At 41.0% G+C, this 12503-nt stretch overlaps 1 protein-coding gene across 3 annotated transcripts in view; it reads right to left on the bottom strand.

The window, feature by feature from the left end:
• ralgapa1 (Ral GTPase activating protein catalytic subunit alpha 1) overlaps nt 1-12503 on the bottom strand; it is a 77621-nt gene that overhangs the window by 14797 nt on the left and 50321 nt on the right. The window lies entirely within an intron of this gene.

The raw sequence follows: 12503 nt of genomic DNA, 5'->3' as shown, positions 1-12503 counted from the left end.
ATTTTCTTGTGCGTGGCTGAAAAGAGAGGACAGAGTGAAGTGTTCATGCCATCTCCAGCCCTTTCTCCCTCTCTCTCCATTTCAGCCCCTTTCTCTCCCTCTCTCTCCCGCAGTGCAGTTCATTGAGGCGGTGTTCCGACTCCTGCGATCACTTGAGAGAGATGGAAGCAGGAGGAGGAGAGGAGACGAGGGGAGGAGAAAGGGAGCTTGTTAGAGCATTAGGAGCCGGGCCCACCGCTGGGATGTGTGTGTGTGTGTGTGTGTGTGTGTGTGTGTGTGTATGTGTGTGTGTGGGGGGGGGCGTTAGTTGAATGTAGAATATGGTGTCAATACATTGAATATTATGCAGCTGATGTCATGTAGCTGTACATGAAAATGTTTAGGGTTTTCTGTGCGCAACCCACTGATACAGTTATTTACAGAACGACCCGAACTGAATACATATAATCTTTAATTCACTGTTAAATAAATAATGTAAAATGTAAGACGTTGGAAGGATTCAAACTGTTTCCTGTGTCAATACTGTGTAAAGGAACATTCAACTCCCTTTGGACTGCCATGACATGTGTCTCGAGCTCACATTTAGTCGTGGACTTGTGTCAGCCAATGTCAGCCTTTGCTTTGTTGACTCCTGTTTTGAAGCCTCAAGGTGTGACCATATTTGGAAGAGAGGGTGGATATGCTGTGGATATTGCTATGCCTCTGTCCTGAGGCAGGGTCACTGTATGTCAACATAGAACAGTGAAATCCCAGAACAGAAAATACAGCCAAGTATCCAACTTATTATCACTGACCTGTATGGACATTCTAGTTATTAACTAAAACAGCTTTATTGACAGCAGCTTCATGCTGGTGAGAGAGCAGATAAATCGCCTTTGAGTGGGAGTCCTCTGTACTGTGGCGGCTGTGGCTCAGTGGTAGAGTCGGTCGCCTCTTAATTGGAAGGTTGGGGGTTTGATCCCTGACTGCTATAGTCATGTCCTTGGGCACTGAACAAGACACTGACGTAGACGTAGCCATCAAGTATGAATGGGCATAGCTCTGATGGAGATGGGCACTTAGGGCTTTTGCCATCAGTGTGTGAATGAGTGTGTGAATGGGTGACTGTGACATGTAGTGTAAAAGCAGCTTTGAGTGGTCGGAAGACAAGAAAAGCGCTATATAAGTACAGTCCATTCACCATTTTCCATTTACTGTTCAAGTGGCTGTAAAGTAAATCAGTTAAAGTAATCATCATTTAAAGTAAAATCATTTACAGCTGATGAATATTACAGTTTTTTAAATTTCTTTCAGGAATTTAAAGTAATCTCGAAGATTTTTATGTAAATAAATGTCTGTAAAGTCACTATCTATCTCTGAATGAGGTAACAGATTTAGCCTATGGCCCACTGATGAAAGCCTTTGCATTTGTAGTATTACAGTTTCCTCACAATGCCTACCGGAAGTGTAGCCACTTAGCTCCGCATACCCCTCTGACAGACCAACCACTGCTGGGTGAGGGAAAACGCGACACTAACTGGGCGCTGCTTGTGATTTTTTCTCGCAAAAGTCTCCACCGACACCCAGTCCATTAAAATATGACATACTGCAAATGTAAAGGCGTTCATCAGTGGGCCATAGGCTCAATCACCATTGTGTTAACTCATTCAGTAATACATAGTGACTTAAAAAAACATTTATTTAAATGACTATTATTACTTTAATCATTAGAAGTGCTGTGACAAAACATCACCTTAACTGACATTGCAGCACTACAGGTGAAACCAAAAAAGTACAAGGAACGGGAGGATGAATATATATAAATATAACACTACACTAGAACATCCTGCATGTCGCCTCCATGTGTACAAGCCCAGCTGGTCTGCTTAATATTAAAAGTTACCAAAGCGATAAGAGAGTTAAAGGAGCCAACACTGACGGATGCAGCCTTCTCTGGACAGTGTTCACTCACTGCTTTTCACATTTTTCCTGAGAGTTTTAATACATTTCCTGTGGTCTGACAAGTGAACGAATCACACCGTAAGTTGGTGAATTACAAACATGTATACCATGGTCTGGTTGAAAACTCTATTCATCGTCCATTAGTTCCTGACTATGGACACCACATTTGGAATATCCCTTAGCTCTATTAGCGTTAAGGGGGACAGTCCTGTTGTAGCAACAACTTTAATTATATAACTATTTCAGGGTGAGGCTTTAACATTTATCTAAGAAGTAAAACATTTTATTTAACAAGTAGCAACAGAACCTCTGTCCATTTCCTGAAGATTCATTACAGGACAGCTCTCCTCAGAGACACATACACATACACTAACACTGTATCTCACTCTGCATCTCACACACAAAAACACTCACCCACACCCACCCTATCTGTCCTCTGCACCCCGGGCATTGGAACAGACAACAGAGAGAAGGACATCAGAGGGATAATACAATTGGAAAAGCTTTACAGCGTGTAATGATAAACCTGTGCGTGTCTACATGTGTGTATGTGTGTGTGTGTTCATGCCCAAAGGAACAAGCTAATGGGTTTATATCTTTCTGTGATAGCAGTGATATGGAGGCTTTGTGATTTCATTAAGCCTGTGTGTGTGTGTGTGTGTGTGTGTGTGTGTGTGTGTCCACGTACGCCAAAGATGAGGGCAGAGATAGGTGGGTCTAATGCACTTTTTATTCTTAGGGACCAATGTGCACAGAAACATCACACACACACACACACACACACACACACACACACACACACACACACACGCACACACACACACACACACACACACGCACACACACACACACACACACACACACACACACACACACACACACACACACACACATTTCCACAATCGTATTTACTCCTATTCATCTGCTCTTTAACCCAATGCAAAAACAGACACCGAGGAGCAAAACAGATGTGATACATTAATTGCCCCCTTGTCACCCTACTATTTCACTCTTTGACGTGTGTGTGAGTACATGCAAGCACACACACACCCTCACCCTCCTCCCTGTAACCACTGGGATGCCCTAAAGCTGCCAGCGCTATTACAAGCTATATTTAACAGACACACACAACACGGGTGTTAGTGAACGTCTAGGAGGCCACAATAATAATTCTCTGATTAAGGAGACAAATTCTGTTCTTATCTGCAGGCTCTAAAATCAGCAAGAACAAATCCATCTTCCACTCATACTTACACACATAGACACACACATATATCCTTAATATATATATTTAAGTTGACACAAGTATTTTCTGATATCACTGGTGTAAAGATTCAAAGCTATGACAATATGCTTCCCATGTTTCCAATTCTAGCACTTTTTATGAGTAGTCCACAACGCAGTATGTTTTAACACAAATCTGTTTCATAACACAAGTTAGGAACATTTAACAAATCAGGCTACACATGCATTACAGCTTAAGTGCGCGATTCAATTCTGTCAGAAAAATTAATTGGAAACTCTTTCAAACACAAACACTTCATGTTTCCAGCTTCTTAAATGTCATGTTTTTCCGATTTTGAAATAGCAGTCTTGCAACATCTAGCAACCAAAATATTGCAAAATAAAATATGTCAAACCAGAAATTACCTAGAACTGGGTGGTGCCAGAGTAAGTGTGAGAGTTAGTACTTGGCAGTACCACATCACTCACAAATGGGAGCAACTGATTCAAATACCTTACTAAGTTTTAAAGTAAAGTTCTCGGTGCAGAAGAAGAAACAGAGGTATGAGAAGAAGAGGAGGAGGAAGAAGAAGCAGGAAGAAGAAGAAGAAGAGGTAGAAGAAGAAGATGATGCTAAAGAAGAACAAGTAGAGGAAGAAGAGGTAGAAGAAGAATAAGGGGAGAAGAGGAAGAGGTAGAAGAGGAAGAGGAAGAGGTAGAAAAAGAAGAGGAAGAACAAGTAGAAAGGGAAGAAGATGAAGAAGGGGAAGAAAAGGAGGAAAAAGTAGAAGAGAAGAGCAAGAAGAAGTAGAAGGAAGACGAAGAAGAAAAGGAAGAGTTTGACTGTTAAAGAAGTTAATTATAATTATGTGTTGCTTTGGTTTGATTGTTAATTCTGAGATCTTGTAATAACATTTTTACTTAATGATTACCTAACGATCCCTTCCCCACTCCCTGCTCCTCTTTCTGTCTTTGTAAGACCGAACTGAAGACGACTTTCAGAGCTCCTGACACAGTTTAATGTGCTTCACTGTGTCGTGGTCTTGGTCATCTGCGACAGCCTACCCTGAATTTTAAACACCTTGTCATACAAAATAACTCACATTCTACACTCCCGTCTGCAAAGTGCATTCACACATTTACAACCCCACGCACACAATCACACACACACACCTAGCCACCACAGATTAGCTTGTTTACCAGTCAGAGGGGGGCCTGCTCCAACAAGATGTGATCAAGCCACTGATCGCTACAACTCATGTGTCTGCACAGCTCCCTGCGACAAGTAGCAGACATGTGCAACACAAACACACAGAGAGACACACTCCGTCATTATACGAACCATATATTTCTGAAATTAGACCAAAAAACACATGAGAGAACATGAGTTATATCTGAAGTAATTGTCCTCGCTAAGCAGCAATTTGCCTTTTATATGTAAAAATTCAGGTCTCATACATATATATGGCCTGTCAGATATGTGTGTGGGGGCTAATGCCTAAAGTTAGCCCTGAGAAGCAAGTCAGAAAATATAAAACTCCAGCGATTCATTAGAAAGTCCGATCTACATTTGTCTCTCTACTTTGTTTTTGACTTTCTCACTGGTCATAAGCCCAGTAACACATGCTAACACTCGGCTTTAATGCTTAGTGGGAAAGGTTACAATCAGCATTGTTGGGGGGGAAATTGAAAATCACCAGGAGGAAAACATGTTCATGGGTACAGTTCAGCCTCTTTTTGATGACCTGTTCCTCAGATGAATTTAAGGTTGAGGAACTTGTAAATATAATGCTGATTAAAACTTTCGACGTGTTCTTAATTCATAACTGAGAAAACAAATTAAATTGGACGTGGGAAATGGATCACTATCTTTCTTCCTAATTTCCTACTTGTTGCTTGTGTGACACTCACTCTTTCCAGTAGTAGTTGTGAATTTGGAACTATTGTCTAATGATTTGCAGTAAAATGTGTATTTGTTAAAATGTTTTGTCTACAGGAAATACTGACATAAAAACACATCAAACATCTTCAAGCCGTAAATGAATTTGTTGGTGTATTTTTTTTTTTATGATGTCATCTTTTTTGACATTTCTCTTGATTTTTGCAAAACTGATAATCAACTGAAAAAGTAATTAAGAGTGAACAATCTATTATTCAAACAAAGAGCTACCGAATGTGCAATCGAAGGGGCCTGAGACCGTGAAAGCGTCTCACCACCAACACACTCACACAGACATTTCCCCAAGGAGAAGTGGAACAGATTATCCGTGACCCCTCCTCCTCCTCGCCTTTTTCTTTTCATTTCCTCTATCTTCCCGATGGGAAACAATTAACCACAACCACCTCCCCCTCTGCATGCATTCACACACACATTTACATTCATCCATGTATACACACCCTTAACCTAATCCTAAATGTATCTAAGTGTACAAGGAGTTCTTGTTGCTCCCGTCAGGCTGCAGATGCATGCTACCGGCATGCAGGACAGACAGACTGAAAAACTCCTCTGTCCTGACTGCCATTAGCCTTTTAAATAGCTCAAGGTGATATCTATTACATTTATGTATTTATAATTTTTATTGCACTTTTATTAAATGTAGTGTGTTTTCTGATGCCCCATGTATTTTTTTCTTCGTTATTTTTATTGTATGTGTGATGGATGTGTGGTACTGCTGACTGTAAAATGTAATTGCCCCTCAGGGATAATAAAGATACCCTTTATCCTTGATCTAAAAGCATCAAACATTCAACATGTTGCCCCTTTTGCCAGTGAGTTTTCTATGAGGAGAAGATGGGGAAAATATATTTGTTTTCATCCATATTTGACAATGTTGAGAAACTTTATTTCTCAGGCCAAAAGATGCCAAAAAGACAATTTTCTGATTTATGTCAATTTATATTTAGTACTTATTCTAATAAAAAAAACTCTATGGAAATATTTTTTTAAAATGAAAAATCTGATATTTTAAAATTTTATTCAAATGCACCTGCATCAGCAGTAGCAATTAATATCTCACTGACTTGATAATTGCAAAGTTTCATCCAATGCAGCAAGATGCAACCTGCACAAGCAGCAGTGCAGCTTTCCTTCATGTCAAACAAAGTGCTCCTTCCAAAACGGATGGTGTAGCAGAGCACTGGGGAGGTTAAGGATAACATGACCCCATTTCAGCATCAGCAATAACAAAATGTCTTCAATTTGTAAGGTTTTGCCCTCACCTTTTCTATCATGGTGAGGAACACACTCCTTGTCACACACAGCAGATTGTGGCCTCACTGGGACAATAGGCTCTATTGTGGGAGCTGGCAGAGAGAAGCCAGGCAGGCCGCTAGGCGTTTGGCTGCTCTTAGTGAGGGTGAGTGTGTGTGTGTGTGTATGTGTGTGTGTGTGTGTGTGTGAGAGTGTGTGTGAGTGTGTGTGTGTGTGTGTGTGGATATGGGGGATAATAGCGCTACATGCCCAGAGCTGCCATCATTTCACTGGGAACCGAGTGTGAAATCGAGGAAAAGGCAGCGACACACACATGCACAGAGAACACACACGCAAACACAGCATCGCTATCACAGTGAGCCATATGCTGACCCCAGCCTCAGTGTAGCTATCTCTGCCAATCAACTACTAGAGGGGATATCCCCCACCACACAACCCCACACACACACACACACAGACACAAAGAATAGCTCTAATCCTGTGAGTGAAATATACACACGCACAACATAAACACCATGAAACACACAGGAGTAAACGCAGTGATGGTATACATTTGAAAATTCATGCACACAAACATACATATACACACATGCTGGAACTTGTGTGTGTGTGTGTGTGTGTGTGTGTGTGTGTATGGCAGCTTAGTGTCTCTCCAACATTGTTCCCCAGAACAACAATCACCCAGAAGCAGATGGAGGACGGCCACAGCTTGCTGTTACAAACACACACTCACACTAAACACCTAACATGTACAAACACCAATACCTATCACATACAAATACCTCTCAATCACTCTCTCACACAGAGTCATCAGTTAATAGAGCTGCTGGAGCATATTCACAGTGTCAGTGCTAAAAGAACTCGAGGTCACAAAACTGTAATTTTACTTTGACTTGATGAGCTCAAACATCACTACACAAAAGTTGTTTTTAAGGACATTTATGTTTATATTAATAGAAAAACTGACCCAATGCACATTAAAAACACCTGAACATCAATGATTTATTACTTTTGATATCAACATGATAAAATACTTTAGTTTTAAGACACAAGTCTGACATACTTCAGGCCCATCATTCAGTAATAATGACTAGCGTGCTGTCTTTACACCTAATGTGCTGTTCTGATATGAACTGCACAATTCCAATTACAAGTGACTGTGAAAGTATATAGCTGGTGTTAATCAATACTTTCTTATTGTTAGAAAATCCCATTAAAACTTAGGACATAACTCATAAACAAGACTTGATTTTTAAAAAGTTAAACTTAAAAACAGCTGCACAGTGTACTTTTTAGCAAAGCTTGATAAAACAGGAGTAAAAATTATCTATGTTTGAGGCTATTTTCAGCTGTGTACAAATACACACAGGTTTACAAGTACAATTGCGGGATGGATTTATTGTTGGTTTTGTTAAATAACAAAATAGAAAGCGAAGCTATCACAGCTAAAAAAATTTATTTAGAAAAGAAACACAATATTGTTTGCTGCCATCACATTAGTGAATAAAACACAGCGTTAACGTTTAAAATTCCCCTTTAGGAGCTCAGGTACAATGTTGGAATTTACCTTTTTTTGACCTGATCCAAAAGCAGCATTCAGGTTCAGGAGCTCCCCTGCAGGAGCTGCTCCTTAAGCAGTTAAAACCAATATATCACTAACAGTCTGCTCCTTACTTTCATCTGGTCAAATACATGAGTTCAGAGGGATTGATTCTGCTGTTGAGGACTACAGGAGGATCCATTTTTCTCTACACTGACCATATGACTGTAGATTCACGGCTGTGTGTACGAGTCATTAGAGAAGTTTTAAAACCCAGTGTGTGTGTGTGTGTGAGTGGAGCACTTGATTGTGACATGTGTGGATAGGGCTACATGGAGAGGGACAGTATGTGTGTGTATGTGTGTGTGTTGGGGAGTCTTGGATTGCTTTTCTTGCTGCAATGAGCTGATATGTGAGATAGAGCTGTGCTTACACACAGCTGCCCCAGCAGCCTGGCACTCCGTGTGTGTGTGTGTGTGTGTGTGTGTGTGTGTGTGCGTGCGTGTGTTTGTTGGATGGCTCTGGTCATGCTGAATGAAAGATCAGAGAGAGAGAGAGAGAGGGAAGGCAGATGGACAGCCCCGCGGGCCAGGAGACAGAGAGAGAGGGAGGGAGACAGAGACAGGAAAAGAAAGAAGAGAAAAAGCCAGTTAACACACACACATTGACACACTTAGCCCTGCCAGCCTTCTTACCATCTCTCTTCCCCCATTTACAGCTGTGTGAAGGTACTTTGTTACAGTGCAGTACTCAAGATCAGAAACACAGATGACACACAACAGCACTTGAGGGGCACACAACTGCATCTAACCCATTAAAGCCGGGGTGCAGAAACCAACAAAAGACGTACAACCACAAGTGGCTGTGTAGCAGCAAATTCCGTCCACTATTCAGGCCTATGTAATGGCCCTCTGACTGACGCTGTTATAATGATGTTTAAACTTTCGCAAAACAACAGCTCGGCCAGTAGTAGTAGGAGGAGGCCCTTTATTTTCTAGGTATTCGACTCTCGACACTTCGGCATGAACCACTGCGCTGATAGTCCAAACTTAGTCAGTATCCTTTATGGACTTAACTGATCTTAAAGAACAACTTGCAGGTTACATTTTTTACTACATTAATACTTAATCTTCATATTTTTTAAGACATAAGGGCACAAATTTAGAGGGATAGTGTCCGTTTTCAGTAAAGCTGCTAAAAATGTTTTTGTTTTTTTTCTCTAACATTGCGTCATTTTACGTTACAAGAGGGACATGCGGAGTGTCCCACTCTGCCTTAGCTCAACGTGATGAAGTAGGTGGTAGTGAGTGTCAGCGCTCGTATCATATTGTGTAGATATTATTTCGGTAGTCTAACATTGCATTTCACCAGTTCTTATAATGGTTAATTTCTGCGCTTGTGTTGGTTGCACAAATTCTAGCTTGACAGGACATCGAGCCCACCGTTTCCCTGACAGGGAGAGGAACGGAGCTAGCTTTCATGCCTGGGTGTGTTTTGTGCAGGTGAAGAGACGGGACTTCAGGACAAGACACACAAGCACCTATCAAACAAAGTATCAGGAAACTGTCACTGCTCTCTCTCCCTCTCTGTCTCTCTCTCTCACGCACCGTTGTGGCACCGTAAAACATAGATCGGAGGCAATACAAAATACCGAAATAGAACTGATAGACACTCGTCCATTAGTAACTGTAATAGGTAAGTATTGATGATTGGTTAAATAAATGAACGCCTGGTTAAATAAATATGGATATGTAAACTGTCTCTATCCTGCATCTCCTTCTATCCCATTTTACGGCCCATTGAGTCGAGGCAGATGGCTGTTCAACATGAGTCTGGTTCTGCTCGAGGTTTCTGCCTGTTAAAAGGAAGTTTTTCCTTGCCAATGTGCCGAACTGCTAAGTGCTACTCATGGTGGATTCATGTTGGGCCTCTCTTTAAATGACTTAACAAAGAGTCGGTCTAGACCTGCTCTTTCTGTAAAGTGTCTCGAGATAACCCTGGTTATGATTTGGCGCTATACAAATAAAATTTGATTTGATTTGATTTGATTAAATTCAATTATACAAGCTAATCTTTTTTTTTTTTTTTTTATCAAAACAGGTACAAATGTTCATACCCTATCTCTTAAGCAACAAACTCTTCTGAAGTTCTACTCTAAAGGATTGTGATTACGTCATGATGTAAGAGTTTCTCTTGGTTAAGGGCAATTTAGAAAATGGGGGAGTAAAAAACTGAATGAAGACTGATAAGTAAAGAAATCTGAAAAAGAGCAAAAACAGACCATGAACCAGGAACAGATGCGCTCTGATAAGGGAGTTAAAAGAAAAGAGATAAAGTACAGGGACAGAATTAGAGCTGGAGATTGAGAAATGATGATAAGGGGGACTAAGTGATACAAGACAGCAGCAGAAAAAATTAAAGCGCAACAAGATGTAGACAGATGTTACGAGCATGGAGAACTGGAGAGATAGAAGACAGATAAAAGGAAAGAAAGGAGGAGTGAGAGATGAAGAGGGCAGAGAAGAGAGAAAGAGGTGGAGAGACAGACGAGAAGAGAGGTGTGTGTAGCACAGAGATGGGGAGTCAATAATGACTGATTACTGTAATTCAGCCTGTCAGAGGCATCGACCTGCTGCTACCACCAATCAATACACCCCAGGACACTCGCAGACACACACAAACACCTCAGGACAAGCATGCGCGACACATGTGTGTCACTGGGAAAGTGTGCATCATCACACACACATACATAAAGAAGGTATATGGACAAATACTCACAAAAATGCAGGAAAATGCACAAACACAAAAGATGCTGACATGTCTGCACACTAACCCTAGAATGCTGGAATCACACATAAATGATACAGATACATTAATATGTGCAAGAAGGTGTACACGCACACTCACACACGCGCGCACAAACACAAAGGGGTCGGGGGTGTTAGCTACGAGCTGCAGACTCACACTGAGCCTAACAATCTCTAAGTCTCTGTCTTGCTGAGTGGACGTGGCAATGCAAAATGGCTTCTTTTACCTCCCCCTCACCTTCAACACTCATATTATCTGTCTGAATAGAGGAGGAGAAGAATAAAGGGAGGAGAAAGAGAGGGAGAGAAACGAAGTTGGACAAGAGGGGTGAAAGAGAACAGAGAGATGAAGGACAAGAAGAAAGTGGAGAGTAAGGAGAGATAGAGCACAGCGAAGGAGAGACAGGAGAAGGGGACGAGGGACAAAGTAAACGAGGCAGACGGGAAAATGAGGGAGTCACAGGTAAGTAAACAAGAGTAGGGGTCATATAACATTAGAGGACTAATATTGGGATACATGAGAAGCTTTGGCTCAGGAGGTAGAGCGGGTCATCCCTTAGCCCCAGGTCAAGATGCTGGCTAAATAAGACCTCAAGGACACTTTACTTTCTCCTGTAGTTCATAGTTACTCAAGAGTTTTCTGAGCAAAGGTAAAATGTCAAGGCAGCATAGCACTAATTAGAGTAAGTTGTATATTACCAAATAAGCCCTTCAGGCGTCTGGAAGTGGTTTAGTTATGATTTCAAGCAATCCACTGTCAATTCCAGAGTTTGGCTACACTCTGGAAACTCAAAGCAGCAGTGCAACTGATTTATTGCAGAATCTCAAACAGAGGCACACAGCAGAGTAGTAGAAGTGTGTGTTGCACTAAGAGTTGCACAAATAAAGCGGCAGTTGAAAACACTGGCATAAACAAAAAAAAGGATAGCATAAAATCAATAATAATCGGATTATAATTGAAATGTTCTCTGCGATAATATTTTAAGGCAAAATCGCCAAGCTGTACTGAATGTCAACTTCACTTTTGTTTGTTTACATAAAAACTACACAGTGCATCCTTACTTGCCTAGTCCAACCAACATAGAGTGTCAAGCTCTACAATGTATAAATAGTTCAATAACAAAACTAAACTTTATTTTAAAGACCAGCTCCAGTCATGTTTTAAGACATACAAAATGCTCTGCTTGAAATAATAAATTGATAGTCTGATGTTTTTTCAGCAACATTCCTCCTCATTTAAAATTCCTGAACCTGCATAGTCCCGGCCCACAATGCACATTTCCAACTGCCGCCTCCGTCGCGAAAAAAACTCCAAAACACGTCTCTGCCATCGTTAAGTGGCAACTTGTAGAAACCTAGCTAGCTTGAAATTTAGTACTTAGTAGTAACGTTAACGTAAGTCGTCAGTCGTGAATTTGCAAAAATTACAATGACGGTTACAGCTGGCTCACGCAGAAGTGGTTGCCATAGGTTGCACATAATGATATGCATAGTGTCACCCCGTCCATTAACAGGTTTGGCTCCTTAGGTTTGTGATGTCTCAAACCTGCCAATCTGAATATGTGTTGTTCAGCCTGTCCTTGGTACACTGCACTTTAGAAGCAGATAGGTCCAGCCATGGAGATGACTGCTTGTGTTGTCCATGATATGTCTTGTAGCACATGAAACTAGGTTAAACACTTGCTCTATGTGATCCCAGTTAAAAGGCGACTTTAAAGTGTAAGAACTTGATCTTTATCCAGACCTACAATCAACAATCTCAATAACAATGGGAAAAATC

Source organism: Semicossyphus pulcher, unplaced genomic scaffold (assembly GCF_022749685.1).
Source record: "Semicossyphus pulcher isolate SPU_LCO1_2020_fin unplaced genomic scaffold, fSemPul1.0.p SCAF_14, whole genome shotgun sequence".
NCBI classification, from domain to species: Eukaryota; Metazoa; Chordata; class Actinopteri; order Labriformes; family Labridae; genus Semicossyphus; species Semicossyphus pulcher.
Note: the sequence above shows the minus strand (reverse complement) of the source record. Positions and strands in the feature narration are given on the sequence as shown.